Source organism: Trematomus bernacchii, unplaced genomic scaffold (genome assembly GCF_902827165.1).
Source record: "Trematomus bernacchii unplaced genomic scaffold, fTreBer1.1, whole genome shotgun sequence".
In the NCBI taxonomy this organism is placed as follows: domain Eukaryota; kingdom Metazoa; phylum Chordata; class Actinopteri; order Perciformes; family Nototheniidae; genus Trematomus; species Trematomus bernacchii.
Window position 1 is genome coordinate 98,038 of NW_022987813.1, and position 8,836 is coordinate 106,873.

Genomic DNA, 8,836 nt, shown 5'->3' on the forward strand with positions numbered 1-8,836 from the left:
CAGCCCTAAATATGACTCGAATAATAACTTGAAAACAAATTAATTAATTGTAAACAATAATTATATTTAAGTGGCATAAAAAAAATACTTACGTGATGAAAAAAATGAATATAAATAAAAATTAAATAAAAAAATAAAGAACAGCACAAATAATTATTCAACAAAACATTAAAATAATGTCATTAATTCTGTTATTTAAGGGGGATAAAAAAAATGGTAACACCTATTGAGAGTTACATTAAATGTGTGTGATTGCTTGTAAATATGTTCTGTCTCTCCCCACACACCCTTTTCCCTCCCCTCTAGTGTAATCTGTGATTGAGCGTCATTTGAAATCCATGGCTCTGCGTCGCCTCTGCGTCCTGTAACCCGGGGACACTTCCAGACTTCCCCTCGAAGCTTGGGTCTTCTTCAGATGAGTCCTCGCTGGCAGATAAAAGCTGCACGGCCATCTCTGAAGCTTCTTCTGCACTGAAATGCCTTCATTGTTGCTCCAGGGTCTTCTCCTCCTCATTACAACTGCATGTGTTCTGTGGCACGCCACACACACACACCACACACACACACACACACACACACACCACACACACACACACACACACACACACACACACACCACACACACACACACACACACAACACCACACACACACACACACACACACACACACACACACACACACACACACCACACACACACACACACACACACACCACACACCACACTTTCTGACTCTAATCACCACCAAAGCCCCCTACTGTTTATTATATGGGAAATAAATCATGTTTTTCTGATGTTTTGTAATGAATAATTCAAACAAATTAAACAGGCATTTAAAGGGTTAAATCCTGAGAATGATTGGTAATTTTTGAGCAAGTTTTAAGTTGTTTAAGGGATTTATGAAAAAAAGCTGAATAACATATTGATGAATGATAATATGATTTAATAGCAGTTTTTTTGGTGTACATTTTTGCCACGTTGTCCAGAGGGTCCAAATGCATCGATAGAGTATAAAAGACATGTAAGAGTAAAAAGACATTGTATATAAACATTTGACTCAAGAGTTCTTGCTGAATGATCCCCAAATACAAAACTACAGTTTGAAAAAGGTACAAAAGGCCCGAGGGAGGCACAATACACCCTGCCCACCCAGAAACATCAACTTCCGTAATCTACCACTCCATTGACCATAACCATCTCTCCGAACTGCTATCGTCTAATCTCCCCCTGGACACAACCCTCAGCTCACCTGATGATCTGCTCAACCACCTCAACTCCACCCTACTCACCTCCCTCAACACCCCAGCCCACCTCAACTCCACCCTACTCACCTCCCTCAACACCCTAGCCCACCTCAACTCCACCCTACTCACCTCCCTCAACACCCCAGCCCACCTCAACTCCAACCTACTCACCTCCCTCAACACCCCAGCCCCACCTCAACTCCACCCTACTCACCTCCCCTCAACACCCTAGCCACCTCAACCTCCACCCTACTCACTTCCCTCAAACACCCCAGCCCACCTCAACTCCACCCTAACTCACCCTCCCCTCAACACCCTAGCCCACCTCAACTCCACACCCTACTCACCTCCCTCAACCACCCCAGCCCACCTCAACTCCAACCTAACTCACCCTCCCTCAACACCCCAGCCCACCTCAACTCCACCCCTACCCACCTCCCTCAACACCCCCAGCCCACCTCAAACTCCACCCTACTCACCTCCCTCAACACCCTAGCCCACCTCAACTCCACCCTACTCACCTCCCTCAACACCCCAGCCCACCCTCAACTCCAACCCTATCACCGTCCCTCAACACCCCAGCCCCACCTCAACTCCACCCTACTCACCTCCCTCCAACACCCCAGCCCACCTCACCTCCACCCTACTCACCTCCCTCAACACCCTAGCCCACCTCAACTCCACCCTACTCACCTCCCTCAAACCCCAGCCCACCTCACACTCCACCCTACTACCTCCCTCAACACCCCAGCCCACCTCAACTCCACCCTACTCACCTCCCTCAACACCCCAGCCCACCTCCACCCTACTCACCTCCCCTCAACACCCTAGCCCCACCTCAACTCCACCCTACTCACCTCCCTCAACACCCCCAGCCCACCTCAACTCCACCCTACTCACCTCCCTCAACACCCCAGCCCACCTCAACTCCACCCTACTCACCTCCCTCAACACCCTAGCCCACCTCAACTCCACCCTACTCACCTACTCAACACCCCAGCCCACCTCAACTCCACCCTACTCACCTCCCTCAACACCCCAGCCACCTCAACTCCACCCTACTCACCCTCCCTCAACACCCTAGCCCACCTCAACTCCACCCTACTCACCTCCCTCAACACCCCAGCCCTACCTCAACTCCACCCTACTCACCTCCCTCAACACCCCTAGCCCACCTCAACTCCACCCTACTCACCTCCCTCAACACCCCAGCCCACTTCAACTCCACCCTACTCACCTCCCTCAACACCCCGCCCACTCAACTCCACCCTACTCACCTCCCTCAACGCCCTAGCCCACCTCAACTCCACCCTACTCACCTCCCTCAACACCCCCAGCCCCACCTCAAACTCCCACCCTACTCACCTCCCTCAACACCCCCAGCCCACCTCAACTCACCCTACTCACCTCCCCTCAACACCCCAGCCCACCTCAACTCCACCCTACTCACCTCCCTCAACACCCCCAGCCCACCTCAACTCCACCCTACTCACCTCCCTCAACACCCAGCCCACCTCAACTCCACCCTACTCACCCTCCCTCAACACCCCCAGCCACCTCAAAAATAAAACTGTCACTCTCAAGACCTCCTCCCCCTGGTTCACCCGCACTCCGTCAAATGAAGCAGCGAGGCCGCCAACTTGAACGTCTTTCAAAGAAAACATCCCTCACACAAACTCCATCTCAATGCTTACAAAGATGCTCTTATTGCCACTGAATCGGCCTCCCTCTCCAACATCTTCACTGACCCCTCCCACAACCCCAGGACCCTCTTCTCTGCTGAACGATCCCCAAATACAAAACAAAAGTTGAAAAAAGGTACAAAAAGGCCCGAGGAGGACATAAGGGTTAATCTTGTAAAGTGTAAATAAGGATTTATAGAAACAGATTTTATGACAGAGCTGCAATATTTAAAAGTTACTATCACGTTAAGCTCTTGTGATTAATACAGCAGAAAACATTACATCATACATTTTGAGGAAAAATGACTGAAATAATCAATCTGTTTAAATTCAGCGTCGTCATGCTAATTCACCAGAAAAACACTGTTATATTTACTGGTTTCAAATGTATTTTCTCTGTGAATTATAACAGTTTAAAGTGAAAATGTACATGTTCGCTGTATTTCTTTTATAACAGTGTTTCAGCAGTTCAGGTTTTCTTTGTCGTTTTGGAATACGCTCTGATCAGATGTTCACTGCAAAATGCACCGTTTCTTTGGGACGTTTGTCCTCGTGGACCTGGAAGATAAACAGGAAAACACTTTTATGAAATCACCAACAATCACTTCATACAGAGGTCTCATAAATGTAGTGACTCTGCTACTGATACCATCTGCTCTGTGAATCACTTCCTGTCTTCTGCTTTAAGAAAACTGAGATATTTATATTCCTCAACGTTCCCAGAGCTGGACTTTTGAATACAAGTATTAATATTGATATACTTAATATGTAACAGTTCCTCAGGAATCGCCTAAACCACTACACCTATGTTTTATATGTTGTTGAATCATCCAAAATGTTTCAGATACATTTGAATGTATTCTGAGGGGTTGAGACTGGAAAAGGTTGAGAACCACTGCTGTATAGCATCTTACACATAGAGGCCCCCTCCTCGTTATCATGTACATCCTTCCCATCATATCCTCCGCCAACATGGCATCGATTTCCCCTGCTACATCACAGTCACCACCCACTCCACCCTCTCCGCCTGCCTTACAGATCATAAACTATGGATGCAAAAAAAACGTACTCCAACTCAATAAATCACAAATATGAATCTGCCTGGATTCCCTCACCTGTTCTGCCCAGTGATTCTCACTCACCATTAGCCGCGTTCACACCGGAGCACTTTTCACCGTACTTTTCGCGTTTAGTTCCGTTAGTACCCCTTATGTCGCGTTCACACCAAAAGAGTACTTAATCTCGGGAACTTTTACCCCCATTTTTAGAGCCCGCTGAGAGATCGTACTTTCCTGGGTGAAAAGTGCCCCAGTGCTGATTGGCTGGGCGAATTGCAAACCACGCCCCGTACAACTGTGAAAATGTTGTGTAGAGCCGCCATTGTTTTTCCTCGCTACAAAACCCATCGCACCGACGGAGAGTAGTTTGTTTTTGAAAGCAGTTATGGCAAGCATCAAGAAATCATCGGAGCGGTGGAGTGATGAGGAGGTGTCGGCGCTTCTGGAGATCTACGCCGAGGACGCGACCCAGGGAATGCTACTGAAGCCAGTTCAGTAGCTTTCACTCGACCTGGGAATCGTGCACAGCGCCACGGCATACCGGCTAAAAATAAAGAAACTCAGGCAGGACTACAAACAAATTAAAGACTATTATAACAAGAGTGGTAACGACCGGAAGACCAGTAAATGGTACGAGCGCTTGGATGCTCTGCTAGGCCACAGACCTTTTCTCCCGGACAGCATCGACCGATGGTGTGGGAGGCCGCTCAAACGGCGGATTCAGTGGCCAACGATGACGACCACGACGAAGGTAAAATCAACTACATGCACTGGGGTTTTAATCTGCACAATAATGGTCTCAGATGTACTTTTATTTGCTCAGTAGATCAAGCTAGCCATGCTAGGCTGAACTGGCTAACACTGGCCCCGAGCTGGCTAATAACATCTAGCTAGCTAGATATTCTCGGCCGCTATGAAAACGTTTTGACTTGTGAATAACTGTGCAGTGTTTCTGTAATTTGCTTCACTAACTCATGGCACTAATCGTGTGTTTCAGGCGAGGAAAATCAACTCTCGGGATTGGAAACAAGCGAGCTTTGCCTTCAAGATCAAAGCGCTTGCTCGTCTCCCTTACCAGCAACCAAACGCAAAGGTACACACACTGTAACTTTGTCTTGAAAGAACGTTACGCATGGAACTGATGTTCACAATCATGTTTATTTCCTTCTTGGTACAATTATGAAACAGCGTGAAAACGTATTCGCCTAGACCGGCATTTACACATTTTCGCGCCTTTTTACTCTCTCACAAACATTGTAAACATCCGGGCTAGAGGTCACATGACTTCCGGTAAGAAATCGCTTCCACTTGGAGCATATATCGCCACCTACTGTTGATTTATTAAATGTTTATATTAAATCCTTGTCCTCAGACCAGTGCTTTTGAGGAATTTGAAGATCAGCTTGTTTGCTTCATTTCTTGATTTACTTTCATATATTGACTTGAAATCCATGTCCTTGATGTTGAGTTGTTCCAGTGCAGTTTTCAGAATGAGTCTTTGTCTGTTATAATCCGGGCAGCTAAAAAATACATGATGTATTGTCTCTGGTTGTTGGCAACCATCACAATTGCCATTTGGATGTTTTCCAATCAGATGCAGTGATGAGTTTAATCCAGAGTGACCCACTTTTATCCTGCTGTTAATGCTCTGTTCTCTTCTACTACTCCCCCAAGTGCTTCCCGTTCCTACTTCCCTTTGTATCTGGTATAAATGTCTGCCTCAACAACATTAAACAAAGTTCAAGCATACATGAAGCACTCTTCAAAAATACAAAACAATAAAGAAGGGCACTTTGAGCGGCAGCTACACACACACACACACACTAGTATGTTGTAAAACTACATGGCGACTAAACAGATCTTGTATATTGCTTATTTTCCCCTCTTAGGAAAGCGGACACGGGATGCGAATTTCTTTGACACCGTCCAGGCGTTGGAGGACGGCGTGCGTGGTGGTGAAAGAGTCGATGCACGGGGATCAGATGGTGCTGTTCACCAAGGCCCAGGAAACGGAGGACAAGATGCTCACCAGTTCATTTTATATTATTGTTATTACTGTTATTATATAGTCTTGATACAACTGACACTTTATTTTATATTGATAATGTTAATTTACATGTACAACTTCTATTTTATTTACATTAAAAATGTGAACTTCTATTTACTGTTAAACAGATCCTGTAGCTTGCTTATTTCTCCTGACACTTTATCTTTAGTGACCTGTGTAGCATCCTATACATCACATGTAAGTGATTATTCTGATACCATCATGTTTCATCGGTTATAAACTGGCAAAGCTTTATTTGTCATTTATTTATCATCAATGTTGCAACCTTGTGGAGGAATGGCAGGGGCACATACACAAATATGATAATTTATATCATTTTAAATATTATTTGACCTAAAACTAAATGTTTTTATGATTATCCTCTGAGGAGGACATGGGGATTTGCAAACTTTGAATTCCCCCCCCCATTTTACACAACACAAAATGGAGTCCACTATGGGCCAAAACTAACATGTAGGTTTCCATAGTGTTTATGGCAGACGGATGCAGTGGGTCTCAGGAAGATATATAATAAATAATACAGGTGTGTTTGCTGCTGAGCCTATTTACTGTGCATACAACACATCTGGCACAGTTTATTGTTATTATATTGCCACACTGTACACTATTGTATGTTGCCTGTCTTGACTGGAAAATAAAAGAGAAACAAAAGCACTGTACAAAAGATCAGCTTTATTGTCAACATTTTTACAATGTACAATTTACACGCTGTTCAGATGCCTCATAAGGGCTGTGCGCGTGTCTTGCCCCCCAGTTTCGGCAATGGCTGGCGCTGGCCCATCAAGCTGGGTCGCCGGTAAGGCAGTCCATTCGTCCCTGTACTCATCATTACTTTCACAAAGGTTATGTAATATTCAACATGCTGCCACCTGGATTGTGATCTTGCAGACGTTTCTTTTCATCAAGCACCGCCACCTGCCCTTCAGTCTGCCAAAAGCGTTCTCCACCACCACTCGTGCTCGGCTTGTTTTGTTATTGTACGCAAGTTGCTCAGGCTGCATTAACTCAGTTACAAAGCTGTATAACATGAGCACAAACAGCACAACTTCAGTCGACTCCATCTCCATCATGTCTGAGGTCGGAAGGTAAACAACAGACGCCTAATGTACAGCGAGTGGGTGGGCGTCGCAGTATACGCGGGAAGTTTTTCTTCTTCTTCTCTTGTTTTGTAGCGGATTGCAAACAACTTTAAGGTGCATACCGCCACCTACTGTACTCGCCCTGAAGTGGTTTGTGGCCTGCCAGTAAAGCCAAAGAAGAAGAAGAGAAGTGACGTCAGCGGCTCATTTGCGCAATCTTCCCTCAGAGAAAAGTACTCCGGTGTGAACGCGATCTGTACTAAGTGCCCTGGGGTAAAAAGCGCCGGGGCTCTTAGTGCCGGAACTAAGTACAGGAAAGTAGTTGGTGTGAACGCGCCTATTGACAGCTCAAAGTCGACCCCTCCACCCAGATCTGAAACCGCTGTGTCAACTCACCTGATCACCAAACTGCCTTTTTCCAACTCAAGAACATCGCCCTCCTCCGACCTTCCCTCTGTTTTTCTGCTGCTGAAACCCTCACCCTCGCCCTCATCACCTCCAGACTCGAGTACTGTAATAGCATCCTCTACGGTTCTACGTCCAGACTCCCCGCCCGCCGCCTGCTCACCTCCACCCACCGCCGAGACCCCGTCACTCCGGTCCTCCACCCATGTCATAACTCCGCCAATCTGAATGACTGTGTTTGTTAAATGTGACTTTTGTAAAGCGTTGTGTGTCTGGAAAAGCGCTATATAAATTAAATGTATTATTATTATTATTTATTATATTAAATACAAATACATATTTTTAAAGAAGTGTTTGGTCCTGTTATAGGATTACCTGTCTGAAGATTCAGGTGTGTTTTCAGATGGGAAGGAAACTGGAGCCTGGAATTATGAAAGGTACAAAGTGAGTTATTGTAATAAAAATCCAGTTCATTGTGAGACAAAAATCTAAAATTCAAATGATTCTGTCAGCTCATCGTTGATTTCCAACGGGTAAGTAACCGGTTAACATGTCATGTAGTGCTGAGCCATGTCCACTACTGTCGCTCACAAAACAGTAGCCAATCACAGCACAGTATTACAAGCCAATCAGAGTTACAGCCAATCACAGCACAGTAGCACCAGCCAATCAGAGTTACAGCCAATCACAGCACAGTATTACAAGCCAATCAGAGTTACAGCCAATCACAGCACAGTAGCACCAGCCAATCACAGCACATTGGGGCGGACATTGCTCACAGCTGATGAGCTGATGTATAATTAAATGTATTCCCACCAAAGCAAATTGCTTACATGTGAAAAAACCTAATTGGAAACAAACTGAATCCTAACTCTGATACCAGTTGGTAAATTAAATGTCTGTAGAATTATGGTGGCAAATCTTTGTTCAAGAAAATCTTTCAGTGCAATTGTTTGTTTTTATTGGAAGGTATACTGTCAGTTTGTTTAATATTGAGGACAGAAAGTGTCCCATCATTCTTGATTATTTTCCAAAATGCCTCCACGCTCCTCTTCACGTCTCAAACACGTAATAAATAAACTGTGAACAAATCAAACCTGAGCTGCAGATTTGTCTGGATCCCAGAAAAACACTGACTAATAACTACATTTTAATCAGTGGTGAAACCTCATCAATAAACTCCACACGGTGCAGCTGCTCCTCTCTCACCTCTCTGCCTGTCTTCACTTCCTGTTCCACAGCAGAGTCACCTGATGGAGGGAAGAAGTGACAGAGAAAAGACATCAATAATAATAAAAC

The 8,836-nt window shown here is 45.3% G+C and overlaps 1 long non-coding RNA gene across 1 annotated transcript; it reads right to left on the reverse strand.

Annotated features, from left to right (window-relative positions):
* Positions 1-1,183: 1,183 nt before the first annotated feature.
* On the reverse strand, positions 1,184-8,011 carry LOC117498787. The gene is made up of 3 exons (XR_004557605.1): positions 7,913-8,011; positions 3,131-3,485; positions 1,184-1,312 (listed from the first exon to the last, which is right to left on the reverse strand). It is a non-coding gene; the product is annotated as an uncharacterized LOC117498787 (long non-coding RNA).
* Between the last annotated feature and the right edge of the window lie 825 nt (positions 8,012-8,836).